The 16,418-nt window shown below is 45.0% G+C and overlaps 1 pseudogene across 1 annotated transcript in view; it reads right to left on the bottom strand.

Annotated features, from left to right (window-relative positions):
• LOC147707019 (meprin A subunit alpha-like) overlaps nucleotides 1-16,030 on the bottom strand; it is a 119,842-nt pseudogene extending 103,812 nt beyond the window's left edge. The window contains exons 1-3 of the transcript XR_015296605.1: nucleotides 15,926-16,030; nucleotides 15,798-15,822; nucleotides 15,636-15,689 (exon numbers count right to left, since the gene is read on the bottom strand). The product of XR_015296605.1 is annotated as a meprin A subunit alpha-like (transcript). The remainder of the gene's footprint in view (nucleotides 1-15,635; nucleotides 15,690-15,797; nucleotides 15,823-15,925) is intronic.
• Between the last annotated feature and the right edge of the window lie 388 nt (nucleotides 16,031-16,418).

Raw genomic sequence — 16,418 nt, 5'->3', positions numbered from 1 at the left:
AGTGGACCAGGAGGGTCTGGGGTGCTCCTCTTTTGGAGGGGAGCAAGGGCCAGTCTGGAGCAACCAGACTAGCAGTGGTGATGTCGTCGTTCGTCGTCGGGAAGGCCACAAGCCAGCGGGCTAGTAGCCAGACAACGCGGTGAGCAGCAAAAAGCAGAAGGGCCCCACGCAGATCTGGTGGATGCTGGAGGGCTGAACTTCGGTGCTGGAGCTGCTCAGGGTTGGGGCTTCTCGGACCCCAAAGCACTCACTCGAGGATCCCTATGCGGTCGTGCTGGGCAAGAGTCGTGCAGTCTTGAAGATGGCCGGTCCCTCGAGGTCTCGTCGCACCCACGGATCTCAGCTGAGCTGACGATGTGGGTAGAGGTCAGATGTGCCAGGGAAGCTGGGTCTCGTCATGCTGGTCAGTCGGATTCCGGAGGAAGGACGTGCAGCAAACCGCAGTGTTCTTGGATGGTGCCTGCGGGTGCAGGGTGACTACTCCTTAGTCACAAGGGAGAAATCTTGAGAAGAAGTCGAGAGTTCCTTTCATAGAAAGTAGTTTCAGGATTCAAAGATGATCTAATTTGGAAGGGGGCCCGCTCCTGACTTTATACTAGGAAAAGGGGCTGGCACACGACTAGGTCCTGCCCATGGGTGGGACCAGGAAGGGGAGTGGTTACACCCCTCTCCCATGCCGGACTTTCCCCAGCTCAGGGGCTGGTGTGCCCCTGGAACTGGTTCTAGCCGGCAGATGCATAGTGAGCGCCACTTGCAGTCACCTTCCTATAAAGCCCTGCCTACCCAGGATACACAAAACCCTGTCTGGGATGGTGTTAGCACCGCCCCTGACAGGAAACCCTTTGTCCAAGCTCCCCTTGCTGGAAGGACTCCCAGCTGCAGGGGGTCAGACTTGTGTCTGTGGTGGCAGCATCCATTTTGTGATGCTGAGGCTTGAGTTAACTTTAACCGGGGTTCACAGTTACATACATGTTGTGTCCCTCTAGAAGGGTGGAATGCTAACCCCGTCGCCAGAATTGGCGAGGGGTTAGTATTCCAATTCGTATGACACCTTACTCGACATGTTTCAATAAAGCGATACCAAAGATAGCATATAACCACAAGGATTATAATGCACTTAAGAGTATATGGTATGCGTTATCATGGAACAGCTATTAGGACTTGGTTCCGCAAGCTGCAAACGGGCTCAGCTCATGCCAGAGCACCATCTCACACGATTCCAAGCACTCTGCCTTCAGGATTGTCAAGGCCTGCCATAGGAGTGACTGATAGGAATCTGTGTGTCCATTTTAGGGTTAGATATAGGTATACTATATCTAAAGCAAAGGGTGATTACACCACCTTGCCCCAGCTGTCATGCAGCCAGTTGTGTCAGATTTAGATGGCCAGCCAGGGGTGGCATAATACATGCTGCAGACCCTGGTAGGCCCTGGGTACACCTATGCCCTGAGTTACAGGGTCTGATAAGGGGGTCCAGTACCAATTGGTAAATGCACCTAAGGTACACGTGTCAATTTAGTGAGAGAACAGCAAGGCTGTGGGTCTGATTAGCAGGCCCACAGCCAGAGAAGTCGTAAACCAGTGAAGCAAAAAGCAAAAATCTGGGGTGATCATAGGATTGCAGACCCTACTCTCCTACAGATGGCATTTCCGTCGCCGGGTTTATGATGTCAGTTTCCAACAGCCTTCCAATGTCGGCCTTTCTGACATGGAAATACTGTTTGAGAGTGACTTTGGGGGCTCCTAGCACGGCCTCCTTCTTCCCCGTCCCTACGTTAAAGGTACCTGCCACACGATGCAGGGATGTGCAAAAACTTCCTTTTTACAATGAGAGCCTGTGCTGCAGGCGGGTACGGACCATCGCACAAGCTCCCATTACAAAATAGAAGTTTGCGACTGCACCATGTAGACGGAATTGCCAACCTATGGCTCCTTCCTGCCTAGCCCCACCTCCGGCTTCCTTCCCCGGTCCACCACAGGTGTTAGTCCCGATTGCTTGGAGGGAAGATAGCTAGTTTCGGTTGGTTGGCGGTCTAGTGCACAGGCTTGCCTCACCATAAATTGAGACACAATGCGGAGCGTGCAGCGGATGTGTTTAGGTAGTGGTGCTGCTGCTCATTTTGACATACTACCAAAACGCTAGTTGCATGTCGCTTTAACTGCTGTCTATGCCTTTTTAACCATTTCTGTTGGTTCTTTATTTTATTACTTTGCCTGTAATTTTAAAAATTATTCCGATTCACTTACTTCTCTGCTGCTCCTTCCTGCGTAGCCCCACCTCCCGCTTCCTTCCCCGGTCCACCACGGGTGTTAGTCCCGATTGCGTGGAGGGAAGATAGCTGGTTCTGGTTGGTTGGCGGTCTAGTGCACAGGCTCGCCTCACCATAAATGGAGACACAATGCGGAACGCGCAGCGGACGAGCACAGGGGGCGCGCCAAAGGCAAGCCCATCTGCGCCCGTCCGCGCCACGACGACACCAGATGCCAGAAATCCTGGTCAATCCACCATTGATCATAAACCTCCTGTACAAATTAGCTATACTAAACAGATTCTTCTGAGTTTACAGCCGACAGCAGCCCCGGGCTGTGTACCAAACTCATGGCCGTCCATGGAAGGTTCATGCCGATATTGCCGGTTTCAAGCTTCTCTATCTCATCCAGATTACACTATCTTGCCACTCGCTGACACCATGCAGAGAGGGTAGAAAAATCTGCTGTGTAATGTCCGTTCCTTGCCCAAACATTCAACAGAAGTATTGGATCTTATCTCCTCAGCTCAGCCAGAACTAGGTTTCCTAACTGAAACCTGACTCAAACCCCATTCACTTTCAGCTACCACATTAGGCATTCCGGGAAGGATTTAAAATAATTAGACTGGACAGACCTCTTAAAACTGGAGGTGGTGTTGCCATTATTTATAAAGATGGCATCAACATCTCGGTTCTAGACCAATGTAGTACGGCAACCATGGAATTTTTGGTCTTCAGGATAGATACACCCACACATGTATGCTGGAAAGGGGCACTGGTATACCGCCCTCCTGGACCGGTGGCCAACTTCTCTCTGCAATTAGTTGAACTGCTTGTCCCGCATATAAATTCAGGCAATAACTTCCTACTATTAAGTGATTTCAATGTCCATAGTGACCGTACGGAAAACTTGGATGCCCAGGAACTCATGACCGACCTCTCCCTATTGGGACTAGTTCAACATAATGTAGGCCCCACACATGTGGCTGGTCACACACTGGACATGGTTTTCTCCAATTCTACCACAATTAAATGTGAACCCCCCAGACAAATGAACTGGGCAGACCACTCCATCATTGAATTCCACATGCATGACCTGATTGTACACAAAAAACGGATCCCCGCTACATCTTATCATGGAGACAGTGGCATAAGGTCTCAGCAGTGGAGAAGTGTGGCTCAATGATTAGAGTGGCAGACCCTGATGCAGAGGTCTAGCCCGGGACCAGGGTTCAATTTCCCGCCTCGGCGGGTCTTGGGCTCAAAATTCCACGGACCTGATAATTCTCGCCTTGGTGCCTATTCCAATCATGGGCCCCACTCTGCAACTCTGGGCAATAGCTTGCTTAATCTCCACATCGGCCCTCACAATGCTAAGGATGCTTGGCCTCCACCTTGGGGGTGCCCAGGAGTGGACGCCTCACAGGGAAAGCCAGGATGTGTTCCACAGCGGTATTCGTACAAGCGCCTTGAGACCCTTGCGGGTGAGTAGTGCGCAATACAAGTATCAATTTACATTTTACAGCAGATAACTTTAAAAGTGTGTTCACTGAACCTCAGTTTGAAGCTGCTGACAATATTGAGACAGCCCTTTCTAAATATAATGGGGCTATTGCCAAAGCCATTGACCAGATAGCCCCTCTAAAAGTCTGCAAGAACCATCCTAATCAGCGCCAAACAGCGTGGTTTACAGATCAGCTGCGCCTACAAAAGCAAGCCTGTAGGAAGTTAGAAAGTGTCTGGAGGACCACACATAGTGCAGCGGACAGAAACTAATACCACCTCTCTTTGACCAACTATCATAAAAACATTAAGACTGCATGGAAGGTGCTTATATCATCACTATTAACGCGAGCTGGAAACTCATCTAAAATGCTGTATCAAATTTTACAAACCTTCATCAAACCTAAGGTTTGTGAAAGCATCGAACTATCCTCTCCAAAAATGTGTGGCGATACCTCTTCTTATTTCTCCCATAAGATGGAGGTGATATATGATAATATCTTGATGACGGGAAATACGGTGAGCAACTCTGAGTCCTCACTTGCTCTCAAATCGGTCAACCATGTGCTGCTCAGTGATTTCCCTGCCATCACTATAACTGATGTTGAAGCATTGATGTGCAAGATCAAATCCGGCTCATCATCTGACTATATCCCTGCTAAAATCATCCCATCCCTGGTTAAAGAACTAGGCCATTTAGTCCAGTCCCTTGTCAACCTTTCCCTCACACAATGTCTGGTGCCACAGGAATGGAAGACGGCCCAGGTGAGACCCATTCAGAAAAACTCCAATATCCCATGGTTAGAGCTGTTGAACCTCCGCCCCATCTCACTTCTTCCGTATCTGAGCAAACTCACGGAGAAGCACGTTAACACCCATCTATCTAACTTCATCGAACAAACTGGATGTTTAAATCATTCCCAGTCCCGGTTCCGGCCCAAACACAGCACCGAATCTGCACTTCTTTCAGTGACCGATAACATCAGAATGTCCCTTGACAAAGGACATTCTATGATTCTGGTGCTGTTGGACCTATCCGCGGCGTTCGACACGGTGTCCCATGCCGTCATGCTGAGAAGATTGGAAGAGGTGGGGCTAAGGGGGCCGGCTCTGTCATGGATGAGGAGTTTTCTGTCGGGGCGCTCACAGAGTGTCAACCTCAGCCGGTATTGCCCGACCCCCGCGGAACTGACTAAGGGGGTGCCACAGGGCTCCTGTTTGAGCCCTACACTTTTTAACATATATGTCGCCCCCTTGGCTAGTCTTCTAAGGACACACGGGTTCATCCCCGTCTCATATGCGGACGACACGCAGCTCCTCTTTCCATTCAGTAAACTCACAACCGCGGTCCAACGGGCCTTCTCTGATGTCCCCAAGTTTGTTGTTAAAAACCTGGGTGTCTGCCTGGATCAGGCCCTTAGATTAAAAGAGCAGGTGACTCAAACAGCTGATTCATGCTTCCATATAAACGGAATGCTCCGAAGAGTTTTTCCTCTACTCCCTGACTCCACCCGAAAATCTCTGGTCCAGGCTCTGGTGATCAGTCGCCTGGACTACTTTAATGGGCTGCTGATTTCTGCTAATGACTCTTTACTAAGCAGACTTCAAGTAGTCCAAAATACAGCGGCCAGACTGGTTCAGAATGTGCCACCTAATTTAGGAAACTGTTAAAGACTTTTCTGTTTCACACTGACTGAGTATGCTAGTGTCCTCATCCCTCCTCAAAGCCCGCTTAAGCGCAGAGATACTCCTTAGGGATTCGATTCAAGCGCTATACAAACATATAAATGAATAAATAAATAAATATATTCGGGAGGTTCCCTCACCAAACAGTGTTCGGCACGACATCGAAATGAGGACTTAAATACCTTGGACGGACAAAGTGTGGTGACAGGAGAAGAGCAAAGTGAATGTGAAAAGTAAAACTAGCTTGAGAGTACACAATAGACTTTATTGGGGAGTCTGGGATTAACATCCAAGCTAGAACAGGAGGGAATGCAGTCTTCCATAGAGTGAAAGGTAGGTCGACAAGTTTCAGCCTGATACCCTCAACAGAGGTGTGGCGGCCTTCTACAGGGCCTCATATGGAAACATCTGCAAGGTTATGCACAAGCAAAATTATATCTGAATACAGTGATACAAATAGTTACATACAAAACCAGTGGTTGGGGTGGGCGTCCATGTTATCAAGGATCCACTGGTAGTTTACCCGTAGACGTCCAGTATCATGCATCAACTTTTGCCCTGGCGCAAAGCTCTACGGGGTCATCAAGTTCTTATAGGAATTGAGCACAAGGCTGCTTGTTGCGCTACGGAAAGGCACTGATTAATGTAGTTAAATACCCTGGGATTTAGAGCAGAAGATGATAAAAAAAGTACTTCTGTATTGACACTAGATAATGGCCTCTAGCACTTTATTATTATGTTTGGTGGTGGATCTTTTTACCATTAATTATGGCTTAGGATCCCAAGATCCAACTAGTAATAACTTATTGGTACAAAGCATGATGACCGAAGAAATTATTACATTTCAAAGGATTGTGTATTCTCCCTGACATCCCCAATCAGATGCAAAAAGAACAACTGATGGACAGAATGCAAAACAATGTCTTACATTCACCCCAGTACAGAGATCTGGGCCTAAATCCATCATTTATTTGGTCACCATGCCATTCCAGTTTGGACCCAGCCATAGGCAAATCAGTCTTGACCCTGTGCCCAATGGGAACAGTCCAGCCCGAACTGCCAAGTCAGGTCCTCCCTGGACTGGAAACAAGCATCCTAGGACAGCATTACAGTATGAATAAGAGCGGAACTGACTAAGACCAAATTGGGGCCAAATTGTAAATATGTGTGCAACCGGTGAAATTGCTAGATTTTGCACGGTTGTTCCATGACTGATTAACAAGAGCAGTCGGTTTTAAATCTGCCATCAACCCGTTGATCAATGCATAGTTGTTACTTGTTGCCTTAAACCCCATAGCTCTAAAACCTTCCTATGCACTTTATGTTATATATATTAGGACATTAAAAGTGTGTCTACGATTGCTTCTCTGATGCTTGCCGTTGCCAAACCTTCATGTTATGGGTTTTGAGGGTCCTTAAAAGTGGATCTACATCTGTGTGATTCTGTAAGATGGTACAGAACGCTTATTGCATGCAATGTAATGTTTTATTGCAAAGACTTAGAAGAATTTAGGAAGAAGTATTTAGCATTATATGTAGTTGGATTCGAAATAGTGAATAAGTGAGAACGAGTTCAGTGTTCTCTATTTGGAATCTGTAATTGCCTTTTCAACTAATTTTAGTGATCTATGTAGAAAATTGGGGGTGGTCTTTGCAACCATGAAGGAGTATATTAAACCTTGATACACCTATTTTTTACTACTACAATGTTATCAGGACTGGCATATTATTGCGGAGAAAGGGCAGTGAGGGACATTGCTTAGGTATCAATTTCTACCACTGATGAAGCTGCTCCCAGCGTGTATGGACGGTCTTGTAAACCTTATGATTCAAACACTCCGACTGTTGTTTTTTTTTTTTTAAAGTAAGCACCCGATCAGCTTTTATTAGTGTTAGAGGCTGTTTGTTTGTACCACTAGTCAATCGATATTAATAAACATAAATGGCCCATCATTGAGGTCAAAGGTCCTGTAATTTCGCTTCAATTGATTTCACCAGGATTCCAATGCGATGCAATGTTTCTTCCATTCCCACAGTCATTTTAGTTAAATTATTCCACTGGCAGGCCTTACCACAAGGAAGCAGCCCCGGTGTGGTAAGCCTGTAACCACACTTCTCCTTTTAGCTCTAGACAATTAAAAATAACTAAAGGTAATGAAGAACAGTCACTTAATTTATTCTAAACTGTGATAAAAAGAATTAATGGTCCTCCTTATGAGGTCCTTTTTAATTACATTTGGGCCAGTAACGGGCTGGCCCATCAAAATTATAGGATCTGCGGGAATACCAAGAAACTATTTTGTTTCAGCTGCTTTGTGCAGGCACAATCTCCTGGTGAAACTTTGGGACACAATGAGGAAATACTGGTGGAAACAAAGAGTGCCAGCTCCTTATTAGGGGCTTCGGGCACAGCACCCATGCCTCTCTTGAAGTCCCACGTTCTGCACCTTGCATCTCTGAGTTCCGACCCTGAGCATCATTTAATCCAGCAATATTCATGAAAATAAGACCTTTGTGCTTTGGTGCACACTGCCAGTCACAGGTAGGCCCAGTTAGCCTTGTCTCCAGTCTCCTGTTGACAGGAGGAGGAGGGGGTGAGAGGGTCGAGGCATGATCCAGCTACTGAGTGCTGTTAAAACACAACGTTCTGCAGGCGAATCTCTAGATTGTGCACATCTGAGGGGAGTAGTTCAACTTTAGTACCCTCACACAGGCACAGTCCATTTTATTTAGCAGACATACTGCATCTGCCTCAGGGTGGCTGTCAGGGCACATCTCAGTGCATCCTTGAGGCCAGTGAGAAGTCACACAGGTTCCCCAGCTCCGTCCCAGCTTCTTATAGGCTGAGCTTCCAGTCCAATCAAGAAACTGGAGAGGATTGAGGTGGGTCTTTGCATTTCAAACCTTCCCTTGCTGATCTGTCGAGCTCCTCTTTAGGAATAATTGCTTTCTGATTCGAAAGTCCAGCGCCAGATTCCGGCGAAGATACTGCCATGGAGCCTCGAAGTTGCCAGCATAGGAAGCGAGCTAAGTAAAAAAAAAATGCAGCTTCTCTTTTCTTGTATGTATGTGTCAGTGAGTGCTTCAAAGTGAATGGAATTGAGTGTGAAAATGTGTTTGCAATTGTCAAAAGTGAGTGAGAATCTGAGTTTGAGCATGTGTCTGAATAAGTGAAAGTGAGTATGAGGGAGTGAGTAAAGGAGTGTGAGCTTGTTAGACTGAGTAAATGACTAGAGATTGAGGACGTGAGTCAGGGGTTTAGCTACCAGTGGTGCAGTAGGTGCAGTTGCATCAGGTTCCAGAGTCAGTGAGTGTGGAAGGTTGATTTTGTGTAGGTGTGTTTGTAAGTGATAATGAGAACCAGTGAGAATGATTATGTCTGTGTGTGAGTAACAGTGAATGGGATTGAGTATGAGTGAAAATGAATAAGTGAGAGAATGTGAGATAAAGAGTGAGTTAGGGGGAAGAGAGTAAATGTTATAGGGAATGAGTATATGTGGGGTGGATTCCTGGCAGGTATTACACCGGGCCCATCATATTGAATGATTGACAGCTGCCACTGGAAAAAACCTCAATTACTGATCTTAAATTAGTTCATAATTTCTAAGGGGACCCTCAACAACTTTGCCCCACTCCAGGTTGTAACAGTACCCCAAGTATTAGAAATTTCAGGGGTGGAGTTACTGTAAGGTTTACTTGTGCCCTCATGATGAGGCCCTATGAGTCTATTTTAATTCATGTTATGTTATGCCCATGTCATTAATAAATACATTCATTATCTCTCAGTAAATACTCGCAGTGCTCAGCAGGTATTGCTGAAAAATGAATGGAGGTTCCTGCGCTCCAGCAGGCACTCCACACCAGAACACCCTGCAATGCCGTCTGGATAGGTTGGCTTCTGGGTACGCTGTGTCTAGTTGTGTTTCCAAACTCTACACATAACACCAACATCAATAAATTAACATTTATTTTTTAGACAAAGAAACCTTACTATTGGCGTATGCAGAAATACATCCCCTTTAGTACCACTTTCAGCGATAAGATAGGGCAATATTCAAACACAAGTTTCATGTGCAAATAAATGGATATTGTGATAGGACACATTACAACGCAAACATGTACAACCCATGCCTATACAATGCGGTTTTTACTTCGCAACAACGCATGATTTAACAACGCATGCCATCACAACGCATTTTTTTAAACAACATTTACAACGCATTCCATTACAACGCATACCATTACAACACATAATACTTTTAGGGTAACAGTAGGGTAAGTGTTGGATAGTGTAGGGGTAAAAATTACTATTCCCACTCCACTGAGTTCAACAGTAGGGTAAGTGTTGGATAGTGTAGGGTTAAAAATTACTATTCCCCATTACTTACCTTATAATACGTTGTAATGGCATGTGTTGTAGTGAAATGCATTGTAATGGCATGCGTTGTAGTGACATGCGGTGTAATGGCTGCGTTGTAATGGCATTCAATGTAAAGGAAGATGCGTTGTAGTGACTGTGTTGTAAATGTAGTGCATTGTAATGACTGCGTTGTAATGGCTGTTTCCCGGCTATTGCATGTGCAATATATTGACCCCCTAAACTTCCCTGATCCTGAGTCCCTGAATCAATATTAGGAGACATTTGCATATGCAATAAATACGGACAATTCACCTGTGCGGTGGATTGTTGTAACATTCCTAATTGTAGAGGAAGGAGCCGGAAAGATGGCAATCTAAAGGGAGTGGACATCGAAATGCGCGCATTTGTATGTGTCTTGGTAGTCACAAACATTTAGAAGATAATTATTGTACAGCCTGTAGGCCCCCAGATCTTTTCATGTAGCGCCCTAATAAATAGGAGCCGGGCCGGCTTCAGCGCTGGTGACGCCCGGTGCAACAATCTATTTTGGCGCAGCTCCCACCTATACCTCGGATTACCGTACTATCACCAGGCAAGAGTGCTCCTCATTTTCTCCAAGCCCCTCTCTCACATTCATTTAATTTGTTTTAAGAAACAGGTAAAGGCTGGCTTTACTAATCCACTCAGCTAGCCACATAAAATACTGATTTTTTCTTAGCAGCAGGCATATTAACCCTCTGCGCTACTTTATGGAGAGTCAAAACTGACACTAGACAAAACTCTGATCTCTCTCTCTTGCAGGAACATTAATCAAAATGCTTAATTTTGTAAAACAATAAGTGCCGGGGTCCTGACCAGGAGGCTACAGCAGCTTGCACCAACCATGGCCCCTGTCATCGCTGCCAAAACAGCTAGTAACCATCTCTCTCACCTGCCAGTGCGACATTTTAGATTAATCCAGGTCCCCAAAGTTCAAGGAATGGCTGGGGTGGAAGATATTAGCATTTGTTTATGTATATTGTATTCCTAAGCAACCATTGTTCTGCTCATCTCCAAATTAGATGAGCAGCGCCACCACGTGGTAGACTGTCCTAAATGTGGTGCTGAGAATTAAGTGCTGGTGCTAAGCACCTGAAACCAATAAAGGGCTTGCGCTGAGCACCGGAAAACCACTGGCTCAAATTAAGCACTGATTAATCACAAGAGTTATTTCGACATTTTAATTGCTGACTGAAAAAGCTGAGCTTTTAAATCATAAGCAATTGCTTAACACAGCAGCCCCCCACCACCCCCTTCCAGGTCAGCGCAGCAGCACCTATTGCACCACCCTAAAGCCGGCCACGATAGAAGCTTTTTGCCGTTGGTTACTGGGATGACTGTTCACAGTAGAGTGTGAAAGGAAAAGGTCCAGGCTTCACAGTTTCCAAGGGCCATGGCAGGATGAACAAGAGCTGCAGAGAGGAGCCTGAGTGGGACCAGGGTTTATTTATTTGGCAGCTGAGACCAAGGAGCTGCAGCACTGAGGTTGTCCCGCCCAATGTAGCTTCAAGAACCCATCTACCTCTAAAGCATCCAATATGGAGGAAGGTGAACATCTATGTTGAAGGCTCCTTGGAAAAAAGGAAAGTGGGCCTAAACCAGCAGCCTTCTCAGCATCTAAAGCCTTTACATGGCCTAAATGTAGTTAATGGCCGGCCCAGGGGGCTGTTAATAAAGTCTAAATTCCCCTTGGTAAGCAGATTCATGAATTTAATCATGATTACAGTCTGCAGAAAGGGAAATAGTGGCTTCAGGACTAAATAATGTGTGGGGATACTGATATTTACTTTATTGTGATCATAATGTATAGGCATAGACACAACATGTGACTAAATAGTGATAATAAAAGCTATTTACAGAACAGAGCATCATTGAGCACTTCTGCTGCATCTAAGCTCTCTAAATGCCAGGTGTTACTAATACTCGGTTTATGGTACTCAATGTACATATCATGGAGGCATGGAAGGCTGAGTCTGCCTGGGTTCAAACTTGTGACCAAGAATAGGAGTTTCTGGTGTCCTGTAATTGGAATCTCATTGTGTATTTGTGTGTATTGTGTCTGGGTGTGTTTTTATCATATGAATGAATGTGCCATTGCGTTATGTGTGTGTGTTTGGATTGCGAAATATGTTTTTAGTACAGGAAGAAGGTTTGTGGTGCTGTGAGCATGTGTGTGTGTATGTGTGCGTGCACATATGTGTATATAAGTCTGTTTGTGTGCATGTTGGTGATGCTGTGAGCATGTGTGCGTGCACATATGTGTATATAAGTCTGTTTGTGTGCATGTTGGTGAGAGAGACTGATTGCTATCCTGGTATCCTCAAGTCACCACCCTGAGGGTAATGACTGAAGAGCATAGAACTGAGCAATTTCCTTCAACCCCCATTCTTTTTTTACTTCACACATCGAGAGTTGAAGTAAACAAAAGAAAACGCATGGCACTCTATGAAAACTGTACAGGAAATATGTAGAATTATTGATGAATAACTGTGAATATGGAGATGCTTTTCATGAGGGGTCTGAGTGACCTCAAAAAGACACAAGAGTGAAGCTCGAATTTGCTAGGTTTTCACTTCGATTTATGAGGTGCAAAATATCCCCTGTATCAGGTCTGTGAAGATCCATGACAGATGGATAAAGACTCCATTCTTAGGTCTCTGGAAACCCAGGGGAGAAGGGTGAAGGCAGGAAAGGAAGTGCTTACGTAAATGATGAAGCAACAGTGTAAAGCAAGTTGCTACATCATAGCAACCAATAACCCAATTCAGAATCAGGTATTCACAAGAGACTACTTAACGAATAGCGGGTTAGGGTTAGGGTACACTGTGAGGGTGAGTGGAATGTATTAGGAGTTGGAGAGCAGCAGTAGGACCCTTGTTGGGTGAAGTAGAGAAGACAAGAAGAGTCTTCACTGTTGTGTCAGCTCGACTATATCATGGCGTTATCATCACATAAGCTCCACATTAGACAACACTTAAACCCTTCCTCCCTCTCTCCCCTTGCACATACACACAGCGGCGGCTCATCCGTTATGGCGGGGGAGCGTCGCCCCCTTCCTGAGAGACAGCTGAGGGAAACGTAAACAATAAGATGATAATAAAACTATTTTGTTATCATTTTATTTTTCTTACAGTTCTAGAGTGTAGTGCGCAATGTCAGTGTGCATGTCGGTTTGGCCAAGCGGACATGCGCACTTAAATCTCTCCACCCGAGCTGTGCAGCAGAGCACGGGTGTAGAAGAGACACAAGCTTCCAGGCACTGAGCGAGCAATAAGCCAGTCCACTCAGGCCTATCCCAGCACTGCTCGCATGCTAGTAAATAATAGTACCAGCATGAGAGCAGCGTCTTAATTGATGTTTAGGAGCCTGCACAGTGTGCCCCTTCCTGCGCAAAAACATTCTTGCCTACAATACAGGCATCCTTGCTCCATGGCGCAAGGTTGCCTATGTTGGCGGTAGGCTGCCAAAGCAGTGCCAGCACAATGGAAGAGGACAGGAATGTGCTGAATTGAATGAATACGGGGCATTCCTTCCATTTCCCTGTGACAGGCAGTGCAGCAAGGCGACTTGCTGCGCTGCCCTGCACCAAAAAATTCATAAATATGCCCCCAAGTATTTTTTCAAGACACTACACTTGTGTTAGATCACATGGTTCTGAGGGGCTGTCAAGTTTGTTTGTCACATGCGATTTAATCAGAATCACTATAATCTGGACGCAGGGTATAGGGCCTTGGAATATCTGAACAAATTAATAAAACAAGTGTGAACATGCAAATTATATAGACAAAGTAGAAGATATCCCTCCACATGCATGCTGTCTATTAAAGATGATGAGTCTAAATATAAACTCAATTATTTAACATGCATTTGTTTCAAAAACATAAGTAATATGCAAAAATATTGGCAAGAACATAAAAAATATAAAAATAAACAAGTGGTCCAGAAGTCTAGGCACGCCAGTCCTGGCACTGAAGTGCACTCCTTTACAGGTGTCTGTGCACATGTGGTCACTCAAATTGCATTATACACACAACATGATAACCCCTGGCAGTGGCGGCTGCTACTTAATGGTGGTGGTGAAGGTGGGACTCGGGAGGGGAAGGTGGGGGAGAAGGAATTAAAAAAAATCACTTACCTTTCTGTCAGCCACTGCAGCTCTGTCCTCTTCGCCAGCTTGTAGGACTCCAAGGGCAGGAAGCAGGAACAGGAAGCACCCAGGCTGCTGCTGCATTGTGATTGTCTAAGCATCATAATTCAGTGCTCAAATAGGGACTAGGAGCCTGCGCATGTTCTCCACCAAAGCTGTGCCACACAGCCCGGTGGAGAACATGCTAAGTGTGCGTGACTGGTTGGCCCACCAAAGACAGCCGGCCAAACTGTCATGCGCACTTACAGAGTGCTACCACTCCTCCCCCTGCTCCTCTAACGCAGCCCGGTCCCGCCCCACCCCTTACCGACTGAGCAACACAACAGAAAAATAAAATTATAATAACAGTGTGTTATTAACATTTTATTTTAGGTTTTCACCTGCTTACAGAGCAGTAGGGCGTCGCTCCTCCGCCTTAGCAGAGGAGCCGCCCCTTGGCCCTTGACTGAAGTAGGCTGATCCTTTTCCCATTGTTGAATGCTGTGGTGAGTGTACGCAAAATGTGACTTACACTTAAACAGACCAATAGATGAAGGGGCCTGACCGAAAGCCATTGTTTCACTATAAATATTATATATTGTCAGTATGATAATTTGGATATTATTACATTGACAAGAGAGCTAAAGCTGTTTCTAGGCCTGGCCTTAAAACATAGAACTTTTTGGTGATGTTACTCAACACCCAATCCTGGCTTGGTGAACAAGGTTGTGAACGACAGCAAAATTATGAGCTAGTGGGGCGAAATTGCTGATGGATTTAATCGGCTACATCATTAGGAATAAAGCTGAAAAGTCAGTCAATGTTATTAATCAATGACTTTTCAAATTACGAGTTTTGAGTTGCACATGGACTTGCATTCTAGTCATCACACAGATCTTGGACTGAAGCGGTACTGCAGCGTCTCACCTGCAGACCTCAAGATGAAGTAAAGGCCTTCAAAGAAATAGCGACAGATTTAAAAGAGTCGTATTTCTAAGGGTTGAGTAAGTCTGATGGTTGCGCACTCCGTTGTATACACCCCAATACAATGTATGTATCCCCAATGTTTTCTTCTTGGTCTACCCCTTGTATTGAGGTATTATTTTTTTTAAAAGTATGTGGTAAGGACATTCATTAGTTCATTGATTGATGCTATTTGGTCTTAAGTTTATCTGAGACCAAAAGTCTAACTTTACAACTCGTAAATGCCCTTTATGAATACCAAACGTCGTGAACTTAGACTTTCATCTCAGTTTACCTTTGTGAATCGAGCCCTGTGTTTTTTAAAAAGGCCTGTTACAGCTAAAGTATATCGTGGGCAGAAGTTGTTCTACTCCAGCCTCCAGATATTGCAAGGCCGTCCTGTATGCACTCATACACACCGAAAGCTATCGTAAATGTCCAGCTCCTAGAAGCCTGGCACTTTAAGAAGTAGTAGGCTGAGCGTCATTAAGAGATGTCTTTTTTTCCCATTAACCTATCAGATAACATGGGTTGCCATCCCCAAGAGACATGTATACCCAATCGTTGGATAATCACTATTTTTAGTTTTGTCAGAGAAAGAAAATACAGACAAGTTATTTGTACCAAAGGTCAACTTCAAATATGAAAATAAACAGTTGGGAACTGTAGACGTTCAGCTCTTCCCAGATTAAACCATCCAAGTACATACCAGCGTTTATCTCCAGGATGTCCCGCGTGGGCTGGCCGCCGCCGACATCATAAACTATTTTAAAAAGATAATTGTCATGGTAAATATATTTTGCATTGGAGTAGAACAAGTATTAGTAAGTAGTAAAGTTTGCCTGGATCAGGCTTGTGATAGACGAATTACCAGAGTCCAGCGAGGATCTGTGAACCTAGCAAAAGAAAGACCACATTGGTGTTACATTAGAGATGAGGCAGTGGTAGCATTACTCAATATAAGGACTTAAAATATGAAATGAGAAGTGATAGAAATACCGTAAAGCCTGTGGTGAGAGTTAGATCCAGAGCGAAGACACAGAAGAGACGCAGAAAGTCCATTGTATCCGAGGAGCCAGTATGGCCTCGCTGCCTACAGGTATGATTTATAAGAGTGAAAAGTTAACATTGAACTTTGAAGTATCTTGATGGTAATCAAGGAGGAAGTAAATATACCCTCTTGACGGTAATCTGGTTTCTTTGCACATGTGAAGAGGCCTTTTGTTAATAAGTGATGATGTCTGTTGTGCGGCTTATCTCCTGCTCTAAGGGGCTGTGTATTGATAAGGTTTGAAGCAAATTATCTTCATTCTGACTCTACTTCCTGGTTGGAAGAACTGGGAATTGCATTTATCGTCTCTACTTCTTCCCAAACTTCCACTCAAAGCACTAGACCACATTACAAAAATTGTCCCACTGCACAAATTCTGGTGCAGTGTTCAGCTGCTGTTGTACTGCACTTCTGTAACACTGTCATGGCTAAAGGGACAAT

Source organism: Lissotriton vulgaris, chromosome 6 (assembly GCF_964263255.1).
Source record: "Lissotriton vulgaris chromosome 6, aLisVul1.2, whole genome shotgun sequence".
Lineage (NCBI taxonomy): Eukaryota > Metazoa > Chordata > Amphibia > Caudata > Salamandridae > Lissotriton > Lissotriton vulgaris.
Note: the sequence above shows the minus strand (reverse complement) of the source record. Positions and strands in the feature narration are given on the sequence as shown.